At 35.5% G+C, this 26,757-nt stretch overlaps 1 protein-coding gene across 3 annotated transcripts in view; it reads right to left on the minus strand.

The window, feature by feature from the left end:
- The window catches only part of LOC145688349 (cadherin-like and PC-esterase domain-containing protein 1), a 1,309,510-nt gene that overhangs the window by 970,340 nt on the left and 312,413 nt on the right, over window positions 1-26,757 (minus strand). For 2 of the 3 annotated variants that reach the window (XM_081762493.1, XM_081762494.1), the window contains exon 2: window positions 7,016-7,135. The exons of the other annotated variant lie outside the window; for it this stretch is intronic. The gene's annotated coding sequence lies outside the window, so the exon portion shown is untranslated. The remainder of the gene's footprint in view (window positions 1-7,015; window positions 7,136-26,757) is intronic. 3 annotated transcript variants of the gene reach the window in all.

Here is a 26,757-nt window from a genome sequence, read left to right on the forward strand (position 1 = left end):
CTTGTCCTTAAGTTTTGCAGACCATTTATATATATATATATATATATATATATATATATATATATATATATATATATATATATATATATATATATATACATATATATATATATATATATATTAGAAATTAGGACACTATTTTAGCATCTAATTGTTTTAACTTAGAAATATTCATTACATATATTACTACAATACACTCAACATATTACTATGCTTGTGTGAATGCTATTAATACCTCCATATTAGAAATGTATGTTGCATCTTTATCAAGCACATTATTTTCTTAATAATGCTGAATGTTATATTTTAAATTATCTTTTCTAATTGAAGATGGTCGTTCTTTATGAAATTGTAATATATATAATTAATCTGTACCTTTTGTTGCATCCGGACGCCTTTTCGAGGAAATATATTCGTATATCACAAATATTTAGAAGTCCTTGGATTTCATATATTGAGTTCCTTCATAAAATACTACTACAACTTGCGGCTGAAAAGAAAACGATCAAGCAAATCTTTCGTTTCACGATACTCACATAAGCAACTTCTGATCTACTCCAAATAAATAAACTTCGCGAGAGGGGCTGGCTACAACGCACCAATTCTTCAGAAGATACCATCTGGTTGGAACAGAGACAGACATGCTTTATGTTCAACAGAGCCGCTTTTGTTTCTGGCGGTTCTCGAAGTCCGAGGAGGGAAGCTACTTGAGGAATCTCGTTCTGTTCATATTTCGGTTGGTGCTTCCAGCACCCTGCGTAGCCACTTTTTATGGCTGTAAAATGGGAGAAACTACTGATTCCTTTCAGCTATTACCGTTGCGGATGAATTCTTATATTTTTTAAAAAAAGAAAAAAAAAGTTGCGAATCTAGAAATGTAATTAGCTACTTCCAAATGAACTATGGACCAATCTATTTGATTTTATGGTTCAAAAATATCTAAAGACCTATAATGTTTCCTGCAGGTAAAATATCTTCCAGAGTAGATGAAGGCCTTTGAAACGTTTCGTAAAGTGGGTTGCATACACGGAAGGGAATGAAATCAAATTCCTTTTTTTATTATTTTTTTCTTTCTTTCTTTTTTTTTTTCAACAAATAGTTCCTTCCTTCTACCTAGTAAACAAATGTATAATATTACATAGGGTACCTTCGAAAATAAACCTGAGAAAGCAGCATAGAGTAAGAAAAATATCTGTTTTTTTTTTTTCCTTATGTTTTCTGATTTCAAATTGGAAATCGTCTACACTTAAAACGCTCTCTTTCACCACGACTTCTAACTTTGTACAAGATAGAATGAAATATGCTTCATGTCATTAAAACTTAAAAATGTATAATTTCTACTGGTATATTCATTACAGCACACACCACCAGGATTCATATTTTCTCCATCTGTAAGGTAGTAATACATGGAAGGAAAACGGTTCTGGTCTTTATTACAGTCACTAATCCTGCATTTACTTAGTGCAACTGCAGAACAGTTCGTGTTAAAATATGTGATACAAAGAACTGAGACTAAGATTTTTTAAAGCATTAAACAGTTTTTCCATGGTTTTCTCATATCATTCAGAAACGCCCATTTTAAGCATACTCAATATATCAAACAGCAGTTCTATACGTAGAGTAATATGATTTGAGACCACATTGCATACAACATATATTCTTGTATATGAATTACTAGAATTTTTGTCACCAAAAATAACTATTAGTGTCTTAAATCATTCAAACCAAAATGCCTGCTGAGTGAATATGTGTCTAGTGTACCATCTGACTTCGAATACTCTTACCAGTACACGTTATCAGTATTATATATGAAAATGAAATGTAATATTTAAATTTTACGTCCCACGTTTATGCCGGCTAGGCTAAAGGAGACGGTGATGATGAGAAATGAATGTAATGGTGGAATGAAGAAAGTGTGAGGAAACGGGAGAACCTCGAGAAAACCCACGCACACGGTGTTTGTCTACCACAAAGCTCATTTGGCACGAGTACAGATCGAACCAAGGACCCCATGCACCAGAGGTAATCGGTCTATCACTGAGTCACCGCGACCCGCCAGTATTATACAATTGCCAGTTATATTATGAAATACAAACTGCATATACTCAGCAATCGTACTTGAATGGTTAACTTTCTGACTTTACGACAAAACTCAGACTTGGTGTTTTAGATCCAGGCTCTGATAAAGTTTTTCCCAATAATCTCAAAAACTTCAAAAGAAAAAGAAATAACTCAAAGTTGCTGAAACTAATAGATAAGTAGTTAATTTTTGAGCCCTTATAGGAAGAAACAATGAACATAAAGCTTAGTAATTGATATTTCATATTTGTTTGTTGAAATTTAACATCTCTTTCTAGTAGAGGCTTTAGAAAACATGGAACTACAGTTTACGATACGATCCAGACCACCGTGATGCGTTAAAATTACAATAATCTCTAACCAGAAATCGAACCCGGAGTTTCCATGGCATTAAACAAGATTAACATTAATGGTAATGTTACAATAGTTAACAAATTTATCATTAGGAATATGAAACTCGGTAAGTAACCTTATTTCTAAAAACAAGTTGATATACAAATATGATTTACAATCTGGAAAAATAATAATGTGGGAAGAAGATATGTAAAAACAATCAAAAATGACCGATATTAGTATCGAACCCGTAGTTTTCGAGGTTGCTGAGATGAATAGTAACATTCCCGACTTCATTTCAACATATTAACGGGTAAGGTGACTTTAACGGTGGCTATCTATAGCCAATATTTCATACATGTAAACATTTTTTTTTATCATTTCTGCCTTTTGCAATAGATAGCTGGAGCGATTACCATGGTCGATTTCCTTAATTGAGTCAATACGTTAACATAATAATGGATAACGGCGACTTTAACAGTGGTAATCTAAAGGCTATAAGCCATATATGTAAGTGAATTTTTGAATTATGTTTTTTGCAATAGATAGTTACAACGATTATTTCGGCCGAGTTCGTCAATGAAGTCAGTCCATTAACATCTTAACAAGTAACGGTTAGTTAATGTTCGTTATCGTACATATATTTCGCGTGACCTTCTCTACTGTTTTCACCAGAGTTTGTTTTTCATTTAAAAAAAATGATTAGGCAACAGTGGTATAGGAAACTTCAGGTACATAAAAACTTGTCTCTTGTGAGAATGGTTAAATGCAGTTTGTTATAACAGGTTCAGTCACTGACTAACGCTATTTTAACAAATTTCATTAATAATGTGCCCTGTATTCCAATTTTTATACAAGGAAAAGATATTCTGTTTTCGTAGTATATGATGGCCATATTATACAAATTCTGAAAAGCAGGAGAAACGAAAATCGGTAAAATAATAGTGACTGATGATGTCGTTTTAACAAATATTAATTCAAATAGCTAAGAGAAGTGTTCGGCTTTCCAAAGGAAGAATAGTATTTGTGCACAATATTTGAAATTAAATAAGTGAATAGAATAAATAACGACGAGCAAAGCCCTGTAAATTCGCGACCCACCGCATATGCACGTTATTGGCTAAGCTTGAGCTTAAATGTCACTGGGACGGTCAGCAATTAGTTTAGTGATCCCAAAAATTATGAATTCGACACTAATCTCGGTGATTTTTGGACATTTTACTTTCAACCCTTCTCACATCTTATGTCGATAGGGCTGAACTTGTACTTAAACGACATCTGAATCATCACGATTCATTTCAGCGATTCTGAAAACTATGAACTCGTCACTAAATATTGGTTGTTTTCTATTATATTTACATTTCAATCCCTCTCCAGTCTCTAGAGATGTCTTATTCTAACATTATTTTTTTTTTTTTCAGATAGTAAGTCATATGTGTATGTAAACGTGATTTTAAGAATGATTTTACATATCGAGTTTCATCTGGCTAACATGAAGAGCTCTGAGATAACTCTACTTTTGGTATAAACTTTAAACCACATCTTCCTCTTTGAATTCTCTTCTTCCTCCACCTCTTCCTCTCTTTGATCCCTAAGGTCTTTTCAATGAAGTTACTGTCAAGACCACAGTGTTGATTTGTATACCGGATAAACATTCAAGCAAGCAAACATTTATTTTTTACACATAACACTAAATTTTGGCAAGCTGGAGGATTCTAGCGGCAGCCACTCAGACCCCATGTTTGTTTGGTCTACGGCCTCCACCTCAAATTTCAACCACTGATTCGTAGTATTCCGCTTGTTCACTCGCATTTTATTTTTACATTTTCCCCTCTAGCACCAGTATTATGGTAAGTTAGTTACAGTTCCCCCATAAAACTCCACTAAAGTTGATTTTTTTTAAAAAAATATCTGATTTACTTATATAACGCTATCAAAAACCTACTAGCATACCAAATTACAATTCCAATTAACTAAAACGACGAGCAAAGCCCTGTAAATTCGCGACCCACCGCATATGCACGTTATTGGCTAAGCTTGAGCTTAAATGTCACTGGGACGGTCAGCAATTAGTTTAGTGATCCCAAAAATTATGAATTCGACACTAATCTCGGTGATTTTTGGACATTTTACTTTCAACCCTTCTCACAACTTATGTCGATAGGGCTGAACTTGTACTTAAACGACATCTGAATCATCACGATTCATTTCAGCGATTCTGAAAACTATGGACTCGTCACTGAGATTTAATGTTCATTAAAAACGCTCATTTAAATTATAAGATGCAAAACGACAATAGATAGTAGCAAGCGTACTTTAACAATCGGTTCGGCATCTCAAGGATATATGCCATCACGACCCACAACACACTACCAAAAAACAGAAGTGGTTTAAATTTATTAGTGCTTCCAGTTTCCATAGAGGAAAATCGGTAAGAGATGTCGAAAGGCAGTCTTTCAACACAGATTTAGTCCCAAGAATGAGGTTTGTTTCGACTTTATCTACCTGTTTAAAAACGGAAGTGATGAAACTGTACGATTTTTCGGTTACGCCCTTGATCATATAATGGATAAAATGAAAATATATAACGATAAGCAGTTATTTTGGTATGCAATCAGTCCGCGAGAACGTTTCACTTCTGATTTTATTCTATGGCAACCGGAAGTGATAGACATCAATTATCACTTCCGGTTTCAATATTAATCTCCATAGAACACAAAACAGATAACGAGTAATGGCCTTTTTTTATATGGATACTGCGTCCAAGAAACAGGTTCTATCTTTGGAAGCCTACCGTAGTTTCACATTGTGAAACGAAACTCACTTGTTTGTATTTAAGACTTTATATACTGTATTTCAGGTCTCTAACTTACGCGAATTCTCATATTCCGCACTTTATGGAATAAATAAAGAGAAATTTCAATATGATTGAAATTACCTTTTTTCCTCTTCGGAGAGGATATATCAGCAACACTGAAATATATACTTCCTAATTTTTAATTAAGTCTGCAAACAAAATATCAGATCTTCAACTTAAACTGATCCTTAATAAACTTTCTGATTAAACCAAGGAAAATTTGACTATTTTTAAAAGTATATCTTTTCTCCATTTGGAGGAATTTTCAAAAAACGCTGAAATACTTATTTCCTTATTTGTAATGAAGAGTTCATATGTCGAGTTTCATCTCTCTAACCCCATGGATTCATACCCGCCTTTACCCTCCATAGAATGGGTATTTGAAAAAAAAATAATCTTCCTTATTCCTTACCTTCGAGGCAAGAATAATATTCTCTCCAAATTCCACGTTAATACGTATATTAGTACGCCCTGGGTAATGATGAGACACCCACTTCTACTCTTATATATATATATATATATATATATATATATATATATATATATATATATAATTTCTTTTAGAGGGGTGTAAAATGGACGATACTGAAAGTCAGTGGTCATTTATATATATTACATGCTACAATCAGGAGCACCTCTCGAAAAATTGGTGATTCTTTCCCTCTAAAATAATTATGAGATGAGATTTTTGAGTTTTACGTCCCACAGTTATGCCAGTTACGCTAAAGGAGACGGTGATGATGAGATATGAATGAAATGGTGGAATGAAAAAGTGGGAGGAAACGGGAGAACCCCGAGAAAACCCACGCACACGGTGTTTGTCCACCACAAAGTTCACTTGGCGGGAGCAGAGTTTGAACCCGGGACCCCAAGCACCAGAGGTGAACGCTCTACCACTGAGCCACCGCGGCCCAATAATTATGAGAAACAAACATATTATTTACGTTTATTTATTTCCACATTAAGTGAAGAAACTCTTAAAACCGTCGAGTAGATTTTCTTCCTAAGGTTTCTCGCGTATGAAAAGTTCATATTAAGATTACGAACCGTATTCAAAATGCAAAACACCGCTTTTCCGTGGAGAGTCACGATCGATATATAGTAATATACATGAGAAACGGTTGGGTTACTTTATACAGGCAAAGAGGGTCCTACATTCTACGAAGCTTTTCTGCTACATTTGAATTTCAAGAAGAGAAAAATATGAAGAAAAAAAAGTTTTACACCTGCATTGTGAGAAGAGCGCTACGACTATACTAGCGTTGTATCTTTTGAGGTAAAATACGAAAATGTTGTTAGAGGCCCTGTTCACATTTTTTGTACAAATATGCACTCGCCTAAGCGAAGCGGAAGTCTTGTGAGTCAACGATAATGCATTACACGCTATAGCTTTTTTTCACACAATAAGAGTGTTTGCGGCACTAATACAGTAGTCACAATCACAAATTTATAAGCTGAACTTAAATACAGTAAACCAATACTGTATTTAAGTATACATACTGTATACTGTACTGTATAATATATACAAATACTATTCACGCCAAAATATAAAACCTTGATTCTTACGAGGAGCATATGTAAGGATTTTTTTTCCTAAATTCTTTTGTTTGAACTACATTTAATGGCCATAGTGAGACTTATTCTCTGCTGGACAAATAACTAAAAGGTAATGGGCATATTTATTTATACTTCACTATGAAAAGTATTCTTGCTTAAATTAATTATAGTATCTTACAATAGTTATACCTTATTTGCAATGATGCCAATACTCAAATGATAAATCCAGTTGCTGTGCTTAGGGCGATTTTCTTCACCTAAACCTTTGCTCAGAACTTGTCCACAATTTTGCTTCCTGTGATGAATCGCCTGTCCAGATGAACAGAGAAACTACAACTTAGTCAATTTGCAAAATGAACTGAAGCATATTTATATAATAATAGTGCATAATGAAATTTAGATAGGGAACATAAAAATAAGTATACAGCTGGGAATATAAGAAACGAAAGTGACATAATCTCTTACTTATTTACTTAAAATATTATGTTTAAGCTATCACTTTATACCCATTAATATTTTGATTACAATTAAATTATTTACCTACTTTTTAATCTCCTTTACATATGGAATTTGTGTTTAAACTTTACAATATCAATTTTGAGGAAAGTATTTTTATATTTTTAATACAGTATTATTCTTCGACGCTTTGAATGTGACAGAGAACTACCTTCAAAATCCCTCATTTGTAAGATTAGGAAAGAGTAAAATTTAACACGGACATAACCTTTGATCATTATTTTATAAAAAGCATACTTCTAACCTCTGTTATCCAAGCCAAACGGTTAATACAAATGCATTTGTGACATGTATTTGTGACGTGTGGTTCCGGTTTCGATTTCGGGTAAGGGTATGAAATTGCTTATGTTATTCTAGGATTTTAACTAACCTATAAAGCCCACTTTCCCCACAAAATGAATAAAAAGCATCGGAAGCACGGGAAAAGAACACACAACACCCTGTTGAAGGATCTGATAGATCAAAGCCGTTCATAGAGAGCTTTGTAAGGAGCTTAATTTTTATTGAAGAGGGTGTTCAAGTCGTCCCCACCAGTTGTAATGTACCTTATCAGTTTTGCAATGACATTACTATAAGAAAAAGACAACTTTGGCTTCATACTTCTCTAATATTCATTACTTGACATTCTTTCGTGGCTATATGATTTGCACATGTACGTACGTACCTTTGGTGCGAGAAACAGATTCGATTCCCGCTGGAGCTCATGTGGTTTGGATCCCACGCTAAGCTATAGGTCCACATCTCATACCTCGCTGCTGAAAGGGACGCTGAACTTCAAGTCAACCAATCTAATACTCACTACTATGAAAATTTTCAATGCTTTTCAAGGTATGATTTTGGTTGAAAAATCTGTTCTAGATGTATAAATCTGAAAATATAATTTTCAGGTACCATTTCAGCTTCCACGTCAGAAAGCTAAACTTTTCAGCTAATGAAAACTAAATCCTAACAGCCACAGCATGCTACGTCAGTGCGGGTGTGTTTTGAATAATAATAATAATAATAATAATAATAATAATAATAATAATAATAATAATAATAATAATAATAATAATAATAATAATAATAATAATAGCAGATATATATTTTTCTTTTCTCGCTTTGAAAACTTTTCGGGACTTTTCGGGATAATTAACTTTCCTTTCGAGATGACTCGACTGCCTGGTGTCGTGTGACGTGCCATAATATACTATTTTCTCACACGGTATCTTAGTAGTAAAAAGCAATCAACACAGGTGTAATGGGTTCTCGGTAAGATACAATATATCTAGTGCACAGCATCATCGTTAAGCGTAACCTTGCTGGAAGAATTTGTTCCAGTTAGACAATTAACTCGAGTAAGAAAACAGGACTGAAATCCTGTGGATAATAGTTAAGAAAAACTTCGAAAAAAATCCTAATATGTTCAATCAAAGCGAGATGACTAAGTAATAGTCATTTCTAATTAGTCCATAATCTATCCTGCTCACTTAAAAACTCTGAAACATATACGTTTTTCTTTCGGTTTATTTGTTTGCTAACGAATTGCCCCGTTACTCACCACATCACATTAGATCTGAAATTTTGTGGCTGTTTTCTTTCTGCAGTCACTAGTATATCTACCATCAGATCTGATTTAAGACTGGCAGTCGTGTGTTTACTTTAGATAACAGAAACCACACCATTTTTCTTCCGTTTCTCCTAAATATTCCATGCATTTTGTTTCGTTTACTTCTGTTCGTTTGTTTATTTGGTAGTGGTGAACGCTCGCTGCTTCAAGATCCATTAGAATTTTTGTTTGCTTTTATGTTTGTTTATTGTTCATTTTCTTCCTTGCTCTGTGACTATTGATACTAAGAATTTGAACATCAGTTTCCACTCTTGTGTGGACTATACTGGCTAAGGGTTAGCATCAAAACTTGAATGGAAAGATATGCTTAAGAAAAAAATACAAATCAAATAAAAGTATTTGTACCTGACGGCCAAAAAATCTTATCATGGAACTATTAGTACATATTAATTCCAAAACTACCAAAAACACTACTAGTACGCATTTTTAAAAGCTGACTACGGTAGTTTCGCAGTATTGTAGTTACTGTGAAACCTTCCTAGGGAGCACGATTACTCAGCGGTACAGCGCTTGCCTCTGGTCTGAGGGGTCCCTGTTTCGAGCCCCGACCACGCAAGCTTGTGTAGAAAATATCGTGTCCGTGGATTTTCTTGGAGTTCTCTTTTCTTTCACGTTCTCATTCCACCGGTCCGTTTTTTTAGCTTATAGGTCATAAAATCGTAGGATGTAAAAACTAAAAGTTTCATTTTATTTCATTTAAAACTTCTCTACTTATTTTCCGTACTTCCTCCGAACTAAATGATTAAAACCACTTTCAGTGCGAGCACTCGATTGAACCTTGAAGCTTTGTAAACCCCATCGTAAACTTCATGTCATCACTTCATACAATCTTCCACCTAAAAAAAAAGTCGGATGTTCTTGTGATTGGAGATCGGAATAGTGCAATGATACTATTCCGACAGGCACATACATTATATTATTATTATTATTATTATTATTATTATTATTATTATTATTATTATTATTATTAAAATATTACTATATTTGCCAAACTTACAGGGTCAATATATATATATATATATATATATATATATATATATATATATATATATATATATATATATATATATATATTAATCATGATTTTACGCGATTTCACAGTTTTTAAAAAAGCAAAGAGAAGTACTATGAGGAAAGAAGGAGAGTTTGACGTAGGAAAGCAAGTATTGGTAGTGTACGTCTAGTCATAGGTACAGTTCACAGCAAGAAACCTGCAACATGAGCATGTAAGTTTATTGTGAAACTACGCCTAACAGCGCATTGAATCAACATAAAGTCTAAGTGGCACGAATCACGCCAGGAAAAACCTCGGTGTCCTACCCTGTACACTTATTTTGGAGCAAAAGACTTCGTCATTTCACAATAAACTTACACGCTCATGTTGCAGGTTTTTTGCTGCGAACTGTACATGAGTAGTAGTCATAGGTGCGTGAGTAATAGTCATGGGTAGTCTCTTTATCAACATGGCTCAAATATACTTCTCAAGAGAGTGAAAGCGAGAAATAATAAGTTTATTTTTAAGTTTCTAGCTGATTTTTTTCCTTTTACTTTCCTTTATTTATCACTCATTTCCAGCTAAATGCTCTGTCGCGTCAGTTTGCTTCTCTCCTTCTGAGTGAGACGGGAAGGAGCTACAGGTAACCTGACGTTGATAAAAGACCGTGGTGACTGGCAAATAAGAACATCGATAGGGTACAGGATTGTTGTGCAAGTATACAACTAATGTACCCATTACTACTACTCATGTATCCATGACCTACTCATTCACCCATGATACTTATGACTACTACTCATGCAACCATGACTACTACTGATCTACTCATAACCAGGGTGGATTGATTTAAATCAGTCTGATTTAAATCACGATTTTAATCAAGATTTAAATCACTTGATTTTTTTAATAAAAATCGTTGATTTAAATCAAATTTCGAAATAAATTAATTTAAAGTGAAAATAAGTAAAATCCCGTTTCTGTTCTGTTATTTCGATTATGGAAGATAATAATCATAATACAATGAGACTCAAATGTATGTACAACACAGTATGAAAACGAGTATCATGCAGAGGATGATTAGGAAAATTCCCGTTTTGAACGGGTAACGGGAGAATCCTGCTTTCTTGTCTTCGTAACATAGGGTTTTTAAATCGTTAACTATTCCAACGGAGAAATCACCATCGACATTTAAGACAAAAATTCTTTTATGTCCACGTCTATTTGTTTGTTTCCAGATAATAGGGGCGTATTTAGAGGGGCCCGATCCCCTTTCCGAAACAAAAAATAAATAAATAAAACTTGAGGCGAAATTTATGTACTAAATACATAGAACGAAGTTCCTCGGGATCGTAATATTGCAAATTTTGGATGCGCTAAAATATCGAATAATACTTTTGATAAAGTGGATTCTTTCAAATATCTAGGATCAATATTAACAGATGAAAACGATATCTACGAAGAAATTAAATGTCGACTAAAAGCAGGGAATTCGTGTTATTATTCAGTTCAAAATCTCTTGTTGTCACGAATTCTGTCCAGGAATTTGAAGATTAAAATATATATGCTTGTTGTTCTAGGGTGTCTAGCAAGCAAGCATAATCAAATTCCCTGACTTTCTCTGACAAAATTATAATTTTCCCTGACTCTGTCATTCTTTTTTTCTTAGTAACTCATGAAAAGTAACTTATATTTAAATCATGAAAATGAAATCTTTCAGTTTTACGTCCCACGATTATGTCGGTTAGGCTAAAGGAGACGGTGATGATGAGTAATGAATGAAATGAAGAAAGTGGGAGAACCCCGACAAAACCCACGACCACGGTGTTTGTCCACCACAAAGTTCACACGGTGCAAGCTGGGATCGAACCAGGGAACCCAAGCACCGGAGGTTAACGCTCTACCAGTGAGCCACCGCGCCCCTAACTTATATTTAAAGTGAACTGTAAGTTTTCACCATTGTTTATATGCTTATACAATATTCTACAAACGTACAAACGAACCAATTCATTTACCTGTAATTTATGACTATTTTAGTGGCATTCCTTCACCCCTCACAGCCTGGGAAAGATTTTTCCCTGACACACAATGAAATTCCCTGACATTTTCCCTGACCCTGCAAATTTCCTGACTTTCCCTGACTGGTAGACACCCTGCTTCTATATGGTTGCGAAACATGGTCGCTTACTATCAGGGAAGAACGTAGACTGAAAGTATTTGAGAACAAGATCCTGAGCCGAATATTCAGACCCAAGAGGAGGGGAATGGGGGAAATTTCATAACGAGGAACTACATAATTTATACGGTTTACCAAACATTGCTAGGGTCATCAAGTCTAGGAGATTCAGGTGGGCAGGTCATGTAGCCAGGATGGAAGAAAATAAGAACACTTTCAAATTCTTAACTGGAAGACCAATCGGAAAACGACCATTAGGAAGATCTAGGCGCAGATGGGGTGACAATATTAAGATGAATCTCGCAGAAATAGGAATACAAAATAGAAACTGGATCCAGTTGGCTAAGGATAGAAGTCAGTGGAGAGTTTCCGTGAACGCGGCAATGAACCTCCGGGTTCCATAGGCCATAGAGTTAAACAGTTAATTTTGGGCGAAATTTATGTACTTTAGATGTATTTCGTGCCGTTGGGCTGGGTAGTTTCGATGTTTTAAAAAATATACTTCTGCCAAATATCAGGAACTTTCGTGAAAAGAAAAGTGTCATGTTGATAAACGTTGCTGTACGTTTTTTTCTTAATGCTTAAGAAATATTGTTTCGGATTGAAATAGGTTAACGATTGAGGATTAATTCGAAATTAAACCAAAATACTTTCACTTAAATGGCATAATTGTCATTTAATATTAATTCCTAATGTTTTTTCTCCAGTTCGCGACTTGTATTATATGAGGAGAAAGATTTGATTTAAATCAAAAAAATCGATTTAAATCAAAAAAATCAACAAAAATGATTTTTATTAAAAAATCATGATTTTTTTCCACCCTGCTCATAACTACTACTCATGCACCCATTACTACTCATGTACACTTATGTCCAAAATTATTGTCGCAAGTCTATAAATATGTTGTTGTAGGAACATAATTTGATAACGAATTCGCCCGGTATTTCTTATAATGTTAGTACCGTCAAATGGGGTGAATAGAAACACATATTTGGCTATATGAGAATATAACTCTGGTAATGTTAAAGATTTCGCGTATCAGATTATTCCAAAAGAAAGGTCTTAATATCCTAATGAATTTCAGTAAACGTCATATTAATTTATCAACTCCACTTTTCTTCACCTTGATTTTTCTTAATGTTTCTATTCACCCCTACCCATGGGGTGAATAGAAACAATTACTTTATTTTCATTGTTGTTTCTTTTATACTATTGGAAAGGTAAAAAAGAAACAGCGTATTTGTTGAAACGAACTATTTATTTGATACCTGCAAGATATTAGTTCAATAAGACCAGTATTACATAAGTTACAAACTTATAAAACAATACAATGCACAATATAGGTATAAACAACCATATAGTTTTGATGATATTTGAATAAGATTTAAACCACTGAAATCATCAGGGAAACTTATCATGAGTTGAGTTGATTTTGAGGTTTACGTCCCGTTCAGCAGCGAGGCTATATGAGACGTGGACCTACTGTTTTAACGTAGAATCAGAACTACATGAGCTCCCGCCGGGAATCGAACCCGGGGTCTCCCACGCCAAAGGCGCGTACGCTAACCGCTTAGCCACGAAGGGGCCCGAAAGTTATCATATACTTAAAGCGTGCTGACGAACTCCTAATAAAACCCAACAGTTTCGTTCTGAAAAATTTCATTGTTTATGTGCTCTCTTATAAAACACTCCCACATATGCATCATGTTCCCATTTTCGCACTGGGGTGCTGAATAGTCTCATCGAGTTTTAGCTTCTCATTTTACCACAGCAAAATCACCAGCTTTAGAAAACCATCATCTAGTTCGTGATCGTCTGGAATGTTGTCTTCTGGAGTGTTGTTTATCTCCTCTTCCGACAATACAAAGGTAGGTTGAGTTTCGTTGTGATTTGATGAAAATGTATCATTTTCAGAAAACAAACCAAAACTCTTACCAGAAACATCTATTCGCACTCTCTTCTTCGCTTATTTAATTTTTTCATCTTCTCTCATGTTCCTGAGAAGATCCATAAGGGAACGGTTTACAGTCTGAGATGACTTTTGCTGTTCTGTTTCTTCTCGTTCATTGTCTTTTCTTGGCAACATCCTCAGTATTTGGTCTCGACAAAGGGGAAAAATTCCACACTTTTCAAATCCAGCCCTGATATTTTCCTCCTTCAGTTTCACACTTTTTTTTTTTTCAGAACACTTGGAAATTTGTTCTTAGAGATGGTTGATACATTCCTATCAGGTCCTTTTTTCTGCTCCTCAAGAATTTTCCACTCCTTGAGGAATTTCACGAATTTCCCAAGAAGTGTTTCTATTCACCCCACTAATTAAAAATCATAACAATAACCCAGTAAAGTTAAATTTTGATTAAAAATAATTTACAAAAGGAAAACTTTTACTATGAACGTCAGTAAATGAAACAACAAACTACAAAATAGGCATATGTTCAAATGCAACAAATATGAAAATGTCATACTTACCAAGAAAGTTTAAGGAGCGCTAAAATACCGTGTAAGATTTCAGTAACACATTAATGCTACTGCCGTCTACCTCAGTGTTCCCAACTCAGTAAAACATTTTGTCTCTGCCCTGGACACTTTAGCCGTATAAGACTATGTTAAGAAATTTCAGTTTTCTTGATTAATTTATTGTCCAGATAAATCCAAAACTAATCTGGGAGTTTTGTTTCTATTCACCCCCATGTTTCTATTCACCCCATTTGACGGTATGTGTATAATTGGCAAAGACATTCCATGGCAAAAGAGCAGTAAATAAGAACAATAAAACGAAAATAAAACTTTCTTGTCCATTTAGCAACATTTTGTTTTACTCATTCTAATTTTCGTATTTATAATTCTTTTCTTATGAAGTTTACCACAAATATACATTTCCCGATTATACATATAGTATCAGTATTAAAAGTACCCTGCAAAATCATTATCAAATCATATTGCCACAACAAGACAGTTATAGATATGCGACAATCGTTCTGGACATGAGTGTACCTATGACTGCGTGTACACTACCAATGCTTGCTTTGCTACGTTATAGCCTTCCTCCCCTTTTCTTATAGTGCTTCTCTTTGCTTTTCTCAAACTGTGAAAACGCGTAAAATCATAATAAATGTGTATTGGTCCTGTTAGTGTACCAAGTAAATAGTAAACAAATCTTTATTAATAACAATAATGTAATGATATGAATCTGTCATCAAATTTTCGCATAGAAGGTCGAGTCGTATAGAACCATCAAATTTTGTAAACAGATAGACGTTACTTAGGTCTAATACCAAAACGAAGTTATGTTTTTTTCCATTTTCGGTGTAAGAGCGGATAGACGAAGGACGTCAAAATTTATACATGTTTCTGGCTGTTTTAAGAACGTCTTGCTCTTATACAACCAACAATACATATTTGTTATTCGGGCTCACGTGACAAAATAGGATGAAGGTGCTACTGTTCGTTATTTATGAATTTCGCTTAGTTCTATAGGTTAAGGTATTTTCCATAAATGTTCTCCTTCCTGTGGGAAGAACGATCATTTTTAGCGGGAGAATATACATTTTCTACAACAGGCATAATGCAGTTTACTAAAATATATACTAGAAATACTAATTCTTTTAAAATCTTGAAAAGACGAAACTCTCTAACAAGATACTCTGTCGCATACTTGTGCTATTTTACTTAATAACCCTCACCGCTAATCTGATGGCAAATACGCGCTCTTTTAGTGCAGGTGATCTCGTGCTGTGGAAAAGGATTGAACACATTAACGTGGTTCGGTTTTTATCTTAAACTGGAGGTCCACTATTCATTTAACTATGGTACTGAAAAGGGATTCTACACTTCAACAAGAAAGAAAACAACATTTTTAAAGCTTTATCTAATGTAATACATAAAAAAGCGAAAGTCTATGTTTGTGACTTCATAAGTCTTGAACCAACGGTAGAACTTGGGGGATATATTTAAAAATGATCGAAAGTGACCGATATTAGTGATGAGTCCATAGTTTTCGGGGTCGCTGAGATGAACAGTGACACTTCCGATACCGTTTAAATCCAAATTCTCCCACAATTGTCCTTTATGTCCAAAATGAAACGTATTCTCACCGTGCGAGGAGCGGGCAATCTGCTAGTTTACCTATAGACATATATTCTGTGCCTTGGAAGTTTTTTTCCTGGAATAAACACTTTCGTACACGTTAATTTAAATTTAACGTATTGAACCTTAAATATATACTATATACTTTTACTGCAAAGAGGTGTCATTGCCTGCTTTAAGCTTGCTTTCAAAATAAGGTTTCTATTTTTTTAAAAAATAGAAACTTGAAAAGAAAAACAAACTTGCGTTTAGAAACTAAGAGAAATGGAAGAAATAAATAAATATAAAACGCGATTTGTGTAACGTAACAGAAAGAGTACCTTAGAATTCGAGGCTTCCGTGTGCAATGAGAAAGAAGCGTGATGCATGACATTTAAAGAATTACGTCTTCAGGAAGCGATCAGTTTGTTCGTGATTTCTACAAGAATCTACCAATTACTTCCTGGACCGGTTGAACGCAGAAGAAGGAAGCTGTGGCCACCTTTGCTATATATAAATCGATCTTCAACTAAGCTCCACTATCTTAGGTTTTCTCCTTCGCTCAACACGCCGTGGCTGATTCGTATCTACACTATATAATCAAAAAAATAAAAAGCGCGATACCAAGAAATTCTCTCAAACACTTCAAATTCTAAAAGATTTTCCGCGACGAGTGGAATGAGCATGTGTACTGGTACTTTTGATATAGACAACTCTTTTTTGAAAACTTCTGTCTATGCATATCACCAGAATAAAATATTTTTAAATATACATAAAGCATAATTTATTTAAAATATATTTTAACAGAAAAAACAGAACAAATCGTCTTCTTAATCATGCACAAAAGTGTTTTTAAAGTAATTTCTTGAAAACTTTTCTTTGTTTTACGATTTTTAAAATAAAATATGTTTTTTTTAAATATTTATTTCTTTAAAAAGAAAATGTTTAAAATACATTTAATCTTATTTCATTTTCAAATGTATTATTGACAATTTTGAAAATCTGAAAATTTGTTAGAACTTGTGAATGTTAACCCCTGTGTTGTAGATAATTCTGTTTACTCACGAATACAACAGGTTGCATACGAAAAAGGCTGGTATTGATATTTAAAAGTCAACTAATATAAAATAAATATATGTAAAGTAATAATGAAATATTGTTTCCACACGACTTTGTTGTTATGCTAAACGTCATTATTGTATGACATTGGAAAATGCGTTAAATTAAGGTTGCAAGATTTGATCTCTCGGTTGAATCATTGTTGAGTTAAGGAAAGGCATGTAATAACATTCCTTTTAGTTTTTAGTGTTGTACGGTAATAGAAAGCTTTATGAGACAAGTCGTAAGAAATACGTGGTTGGTTGGCTGAATTTGAGTTTAGTGTTTCCTTCAGCAGCAAGACTATATAAGACCTGGACCCACACTTTAACATGGGATTCGAACAGGAACGTCATTTTGGGAGGTCAATTTGACCCTGAGTTTGATGAACACATGAGTTTTAATAAATTATATACTAAAAAAAAGAGAAAGAAACAACGCAAAAGTCTTGTGTCGGTGGACGGTTTTGTCCCTCTGGCGAACTCTGAAATGACGTTACTGGATGCGAGCCATGTGAGCTCTGGCGGGAAATCAAGCCTCGTACGCTGACCAGATAGCCACAAGGAGGCTTCGGGAACTGCATGCAAAAAGAATTAATCTTTACTTTTACATCCAATGTTTACGCACTGCAAACTGAAAAATGTTAACAATAAATTAATATAAGTAAATACTGATAACAGACAATTAATGGATTGAGACAGTGGAAGAAATCTGAAGAACCTACTGTCGATTTATTCTCTACCATGAGCATATATTATAGTTTGGAACTGAATTAAACTCGCACCATAAGTAACAAAATGAACCAATTTTAAATTAGTAACAATTCGAAATTTTACATATTGACAGGAAAATCGAAAAAGGGTGGAATAACGCATGTTATTTCAGTAGTAGAGAGCTCATTTCTGGTGCTAGGGTTTCTAGTTCGATCCCAGACCAACTGAGCTTGTGATGGATAAAATCTTCTCCGTGAGATATCCAGAGTTCTACTATTTCCTCACATATTCTCATTCTTAGGATGACTATGATTTTCACAGATAAAACTGGGACATCTAAAAAGGAAATGTTGCATTAGAAGTATTTTGGAATAAATTAAGCAAAGCAGACAGCTGTACGATGTATTTATTGATCTAGAAAAGGCTTTGAACTGCTTGAACTGGGAATCACAGTTGAGACTTAAAAAAAAAAAAAAAAAAATGGGTTGGAATGGGAAGATAGAAAACTCATCAGCAATTTATACACGAATCAAGGGGGAGATGTTGCAATAGGGAAAGAAATGACAGAGGAGAGTGCAATTGCAAAGAGAGTTTGAAAGGGCTGTTGTCTTTTGAGAACATTACTTAATATATATCTAGAAGAGATGGTGAGAACGAGTTTTCATAATCAAAATAGTATTTCTGTGGGAGGTAGGGTGATTAGGTGTGTACTGTTTGTAGGTGATATGACAGTTGTTCCGGAATCTAAAAAGAAAAGCAATAAGATGTTAGAAACCTGGAAGAAGGGATGTAAAAATATAAGATGAAAATAAAGAAAAATAAAAGCCATGGTGATTGGAACGTTGCTGTCGGTGCCAAATATAAACGTAAAAAGGTGGAAAATAAAACGCATGACTAGATTTCTACACCTGGGTACTATTATTGGTAATGATATGACGTGCCAATGTGAAATAAAAGCAGGACATGAATGGTGTAAATCCATTTGTGATGAAGAAAGGTCTATTTTGTGTGTTCTTGAATAAAGAATTGAATAAAGCAACCCATAAAATGTTTCGTGTGGAGTATTCTACCATAGTGTTACAAACATTACACAAAAGAGATTAAAAACGACTTAAAGCTTTCGAAATATTGGTGTGGAAAAGACTGGAGAGAATTAGCTAGGTCAAGCGGAAAATTAATGAAAGGATGTTATTAATAGTGGACGAGAAGAGAACAATGAGGCAAATTTCTATGTAACAGGTGATATTAACAACCAAAATGTCCTGTGCTGAGATAATACAAAATCTTAATTTGATGGATGCATCAAAGATGGAGGATGCAGGTAAGGTAATGGTGTAGTGTGGTGTGGTGTGGTGGGGAATATAGGGCGAAAATCTTATTGAACCTGTTTACATTGATTGAGACTTTGGATGATGCACAATATAGAGATATGCTTGAAAACACTATTACGACACTCTTGTTGAACGAGGAAGGGTGATTTCATCAATCTTGGCAACAAGATGGGGCACCGACAGATTATGGTCGTAATGTGATCGATGGCTCAATGAAGATTTTCCCGGTTGCTGCATAGCTCGGCACGGACCAGTTGAATGGCCAGCAAGGTCCAGTGGCGGCGTAACAGGGGGGTGTGGAGGGGCGACCGCCACCCCAATATTTTTTCTCGCCCCTCTTTCGCACCCCCATTTTTCTAAGTACAACCGGTGAACTAATGATCACGAACTGCTGCTGTAGAATTTGACACTGCAATTTTATGGCATTGAAATCTTTGTTTATTGATATGTTTACAGATGTAGAAGCTACCTTTGTTCATTAACGCATTCTTTAATGCTGGTTCTGATCCCTAATTAACTAACAAGGGACGTATGCGAACCGTGACAGCTAGATATTTATGATAATTGGTACCCTGACTAATTGTGGATCGCTAATCATCGTGGTGATATTCACTCAGTGCGGAAATGCCTTGTTTATCGCCTACGTATAAAACATGTAAAAAGCAGTGATCGGGTGAGGCTGTGCTGAATTAGTCCCCAAAAACGCCGGAAAGAGGCAGAAAATGAAAAATGTATGCAGATAATCTGATACTTACGAGAGGGGACACGTGACCAAGAACATGGCAATGGTGTCACACAAGCAGTGTTGCCATCCCAACACAAACTTAAAGTTTTTCGAATAGAACGTATACCATTTTATGACATTAAAACAATTAGCATAAAAAGTGAAAGAAAATAAACAAAATAATGAGTTATCAGTGTTACTAAATAAGGGAGATATGCGGCTCTAAAATTGAGAAATTATGGGGTCGGTACAGAGAAACGAACAAATTTACGAAAACAACAATACTGCAGAAAGAACAAATGTACAGTAGGGAGTAAACTACAGCATGCGCAGCATCTAATGGCTAACGGGCTTTACACAGGATTCAACCAAAAAGGGCACATGTTAGAGTACCCGTAGAACGAAGTCTCATGTGATATAATTTGGAAATATGCACATCAAGTCTTCCTGGAGCGCAGCAATTTCAATGGCATTTTTGTGGAATCGATATCTCTAACCGATCCCGAGAGCTATAAAACGAACTGTCATGGGGTTAAGACACTGCATAAAATCCTGCATGCCTTCCAAATCACTGAAACGACGGTGTAACGCCTGGAAAGGGTACAGAAATGCTGTGACAAGAAAGTAAGTCAGAATCAATTCGCAAAAATTAGTAACCTGTGGTTGGTGTCTGTCGAGAGTATAGGAAAAGTTAGCATGTGAGACAAAGATGAAGACAAAACACACTGCATTCAGGTTGCCAGTAATATACAGGCGCAAAATAGTTTAACATAATACACTAATGCATGCAACAGAAAAGTCATAGATAGTATGACAAAACACGTACATGTCTTGCCCTACCCGCACACTCGACATGACGTAAGAAGCCCGTTAGTCACTGGACACTGTGCAAGTTGTGGTTTACTCCCTACTGTACATTTGTTCCTTCTGCTGTCTTGTTTTTGTAGTACATTTGTTCGTTTCTCTATACGGACCCCATAATTTCTCAACTTTAGAGCCTCATGTTTCTCTTATTTAGCAACACTGACAACATATCTTTTGCTTATTTTCTTTCACGCTTTATGCCAATCGTTTTAATGCCATAAAATGTTATACGCTCTGTTTGAAAAACTGTAAGTTTGTGTTGGGATGGCAACACTGCTTGTGTGACAATACTGCCATGTTCTTGGTTACGTGTCCCCTCTCGTAGGTATCAGGTTACCTGCATACACTTTTCATTTTTTGCCTTCTTCCGGCGTTTTGGGGGAATAACTCGGCACAGCCTTACCCGGTCACTGCTTGGTATATGTATTATATGTAGTGGGTAAACAAGGCTTTTCCGCACTGAGTGACTAACAGCATGATGATTAGCGATCCACAATTAGTCAGAGTACGAATTTTCATAAATATCTAGCTGTCACGGTTCGCATACGTCCCTTGTAAGTTCTTCTGAGTATGGCTAACCACTGAGTATTTCCATGTTTTACGCTGAACATTTTGCAATCTCTTTGTACGTACTTTCGCATATAGATAACTATTGATAAGCTGCAGTCACATGCGTGTTATAAAGTTAATACTACGTGTATAACCAGGAAATGTATTTTGTTGTAAATTTCATAGAAAAAGGATTATAAATATGAAAATTACAATGAGTAAAACAAAATGTTATTAAATAGACAAGAAATGTTTTATTCTTATTTACTGCTCTTTTCAAATGTTTACCACATATATGTCTTTGCCGATTATACACATACTAACATTATAAGAAATACCGTGAAAAATCGTTATCAAATTATAAAGGTAACCAAGAAAGTTACGCAGATTTTTGTGAAGGTTTGTGTTCAATTGGTCCTCACACCGTGAGTTGAATGCGAATGGAGATAACGCGAAGGTCAGTTCTTCGTGTGGGTATATCCAACAAAGTACCTGGTTGTGGCAGTTCAATTACATCGTGAACTTGCGTAAGAGCAGAATGAACATGGGACTTCCACAGAGCGTTATAAGGGCGTTTATGCTGTACGAGTTCAAACTGGGGTCAAATGCTACTGCAGCGGGACAGAAGATATGCTAGACATTTTGTAAGGGTGTCATGACTACGCGGACAGTGCACTGGTGGTTTAACAAGTTTAAGGACGGTGACGAAACACTCGAAGACGCACCATGTGCCGGAAGACCAACACATGCACAAAATGAAGATCATCAGGCAGCAATTGAGGCGAACAGTGGCCAGACATGTGAGGAACTAGGACTACAATTCAGTGTGAGTGTAGAAACCATTCGGCATCACCTTCATCAACTTGGGAAGCACTACAAGTTAGGTCGATGGGTCCCACATGGTTTGATTCCGGGCCAGAAGGCAAAGCGAACAAACATCTGTGTTTGAGGAAGGAGCCATTTCTGAACAGAGTGTTGATATATGATGAGAAATGGGTTTTGTACGAAGGTCCACGGCGCCATCATCATTGGTTAGCATCTCATGAACCGGTTACAAAACAATCGAAACCAGCACTGCACCAGAAGAAGGTCCTCGTGTGTGTTTGGTGGACTGTTCGCAGCATGGTGCATCGGGAACTGCTACCAGCTGGTCAGAGCATCAATGCAACTGTGTACTGTCAGCAGTTAAGCCGTGTTCAACAGAAACTCAATACTCTGGAGCCAGCATCTTCTGAATAGTAAAGGGGTCCTCCTGTTACAGTCCAACATGGCTAGGATGACCCGCGACACCATTCTACACCTTGAATGGGAAACACTATTGCATCCGCCATAGTTCTCGGACATTGCACCGTCTTATTATCACCTGTTCCATTCCTTAGAAAATCATCTTAGAGGACGCCAGTTCAAAGCCCTAGTAGAGGTGCAAAATGCACTTTATACCTTCTTCTCTTCACGGCCTACCACGTTCTACCTCGATGGAATTCATGGTCTTCCAGAACGTTGGCAGAAGGTTATTGATGCTGATGGGGACTATTTTTCATCTTCTAGATACGTCTTGGGTGACATATCGATGTTCGAAGGTGGTGGGTAATAAGAGACAGAACTTTCTTGGTTACCTTTCTTTCCTATAACAACATATTTATAGACATGTGAAAATCATTTTCGACATGATTCTTCATTTTTATAGCATGTAGGTTGTAAGCATACGTGCTACTAACATTAACAACTTACTTTACTGTATATGTGTGGTATACTTCCTTCAATATTTGTTATCTTTGGAGTTGCAGACCCAGACTCGATTCCTGGCGGGTGTTTATGTGGTCCAGATTCCACGTTAATCTGTAGGTCTCGTCTCATATAGCCTCATTGCTGAAAGGGTCATTAAACACCAAATCAACACAACTCAACTCAATATTTGTTGTAAGTTTACGTTCTTGTGTTGCGCTTACATTAAAGTGTTTCCAGAAACGTGCCGATGTTCATTTGCTACCCACAAGTATAAAACAGTGCAGTCAGAAATAAATTGAATTGGTAGAAGCTCAAAATGAACCCTAGGAGCACCAACTTATTTGGCTTACATTAAAAACTAATGGGTGTGGACAGACGGCAACCTTAAACACGTCATAATGTTTCACCCCTCGCACTAGTATTGATCCCAATTGACTCCGGATCGACTGCATTTACAGTTTCTCTAATATGTAGCCCGGTCCAGATTTTGTATTTCACTTAACAAAATATTATCTTTCAATTACTTCGGATATTTGAACATTTTTCAATATGGCGAACAAAGAAGTTGTGGGATTTTAGTAAGTCATTTAAGTAATCTTTATCAACATCTATGTCACATTTTGACTTGTTAACTAGCTGAACCTGCGCTGTCTACTCAGCTCATAGTTCTGTTATGATATTGAATCTCCATCCCACTGTGCATGTCTCCTTACTCACACAAGTAAAGGATAGGAGACTCACAAAATAAGTGAATTGCTTTGTATTGATGTTGGAGTGAGTTGGTAGCAAATTTGTAGAAGTAATACGACATCAAGTAGAAATATTTTTTTCTAATAAATCCATATTCGTCCGAGTGCGCCTCATTGCGTCTCTTGAGGCCTTTGAAGTTCCCAGTATGCAATAGGTTTTGCGATTCAGATTTAAGCAAAGCGCCTGCCATGTCTGTCAACCCGCAATACGCAACTTGTCTACTGGTTGCCTAACACCGTAGTTTCGGCCTGGAACAATGTTAATCTAATGGGCTCAAAACGGCCCTTAATATGTTGAATAGAAAAATAACGATACGGTTTTTGAAAATTTTGGATGAGAACTGGACAATCTACACAAAATTTGGAATCGACAAGTGAAAACGGCACCTTTCTAGTACTTGTGGTTTTCGATATCTCATTGTCGAAAGAATTGCGGACAAACATATAAACCTAGCATTTTAATATATAGACTACCTAAACCTGTGGTCTCTACTAGTGCATCATTCATATATGAGCATGAATCTCCTTGTCACTCCCCACAACATCTATACATGCCCCTTTACAAACACAAGTCGAAGACGTCTTGAAAAAAAAATCGGCAAGGGGTACCATAAAGGTGTGATTTTTTTCGATTATTTCTTCAATATCTCGCACCGTTTCTATGATTTGGGACTACTTCCGCTGCAGTTACCAATTCATGTTATGATCAGTGTTTTCTTTCTTCTTGCATGCAGTATGTAATAAGCAAATACATTACACACACAATTAATTATAATGTCAATAATATATAGTGTTCATTGGCAAAACACTCCAAACAATGAATATTCATCTTAGACTGTAAAAATAGTTATTCTTCGTTTCTCATTATCATTTGGGGGCCGCGGTGGCTCAGTGGTAGAGCGTTCACCTCTGGTGCTAGGGGTCTCGGGTTCAAACCCTGCTCCCGCCAAGTGAACTTTGTGGTGGACAAACACCGTGTGCGTGGGTTTTCTCGGGGTTCTCCCGTTTCTTCCCACTTTCTTCATTCCACCATTTCATTCATTACTCATTATCACCGTCTCCTTTAGCCTAACCGGCATAACTGTGGGACGTAAAACTCAAAATTTCATTTCATTTTCATTTCATTACCATTTGCACATCAAACAAACGCCTGAGCGACCTACAACCCCTGTATACAACAGTGTTGTGTTGGAATGTATAACTCAGAGGATATGATTCTTTTTAAAAATTTCAACACCTTCAGTGAACCCTTAAAAATGTAATAAAGAAATAACGACCACATTTTTTTAATGTCCAATTAGAACTGGACATTCTACACAAAACTTGGAATCGACCAATGAAAACGGCACTTTTCTAGCACTTGTAGTTTTTGAGATATCATTGTCGAAAGGATTGGAGAAAAAAATATAAACTTTTCTTTGGAGACAAACATATAAACCTAGCCAGTGATCGAAGTGAGACGGTAAGCGGTGGTATGCCTCTGGTTTTTCAGTGATGAAGACTTACCACCTCTGTTTTTTCAGTGATCAAGACATAACGTCACTGGAGAGAAGATGCTAAAATACCTTTAATAAATCCATTTTTATACACAGTAATTGACGAATAGCTTTGTACGTAAAAAATATTTTATTTCTTATGTAGAAATAATTTCTAAGTTAACAACACCAACATTTTATCTTGTCCTGCCTTTTGTTTTTAAAACAAGATGTTTTCAAAGAAATTAATCTAATTTTATGTATATGTTGTTGTACCATATTGAATTATTTCTTATGTGTGTGTGTGTCTTCTTTCCTTAATGCATATAAATGTCCTGTTTGAAGCATGGGCGGAGTTAGGGGTTGTCTGGTGTGGGAACGGATGTTCCGTGGGTTTGGAATACCCTTCATTCAAGTGGGGGATCCGAGAGTTTTCGCACAGGAAATTGTTAATATAAAAACTCGGTTCTTGAGCATTTTCGTGTATAATTCTCTATAATACACCATAAGGGGATTTTTTTTCATAAAGTTGCTCGATATTCGCAGGACATCAAAGTCTGTCCATCTGTCCCCTTTTGTACTACAGAGAAGCTCTTCAATGGTTTTCAGTCATTATGTAAATAGAAATGCAATCTTTTATGCAACATACTCTTACTGTATTTCAACATATATATAGCCGGTATGTCAAGTCAAAATCGTAATAAAACATACCTCCTCTTCCTTTTTTCAAATTCGAACATTGAGCTTAGCATTTTAATATATAGATAATTACTCCCTAAGTTCAATAAAATTTTAAATCAGTTTGACGGTACTTTTCGGAATTTTAGAATTTAGAGCTATATATTTCTAAAAGTACGCGTTTTATGAAAAAATGTTTCTCGATAAAAATATTGTGTTATCTATGTTCTATAAAACGACATTAAGTTTATCTCTTTATATTCAACCTTAATGAAGATATTGCTATTATTTTCTGGGTATTGCTCATTTGACACTTCCAACTTGCATTTTCTAATGTGGCGGCGAAAGTCACATGGGATTTCCGGGGACTTTTAGTTTGTTGTTTAGAACACTTTATTCCCAACATCTGTACCAATTTTCTGCTTGTTACTAATTTGTTGCTTTCTTCATTAAAATTTGAGCTTCATTTACTACACTCATGACATACTGTCACCCTACTATTACTATTAATTATTTCACCACCCACCATCATTTACTCTCAATTAATCATCTGTCTTTTTTAGCTTAAAGGACTTAACCGAAGGCCACATCACCCCTCTGATTTCACAAAAATTCATGAAACAATTATTAAGAAAGAAATAAATGCATGTGTATTCATGATTGCA

This window comes from Thermobia domestica, chromosome 6 (assembly GCF_964235325.1).
Source record: "Thermobia domestica chromosome 6, izTheDome1.hap1.1, whole genome shotgun sequence".
Taxonomy (NCBI): Eukaryota; Metazoa; Arthropoda; class Insecta; order Zygentoma; family Lepismatidae; genus Thermobia; species Thermobia domestica.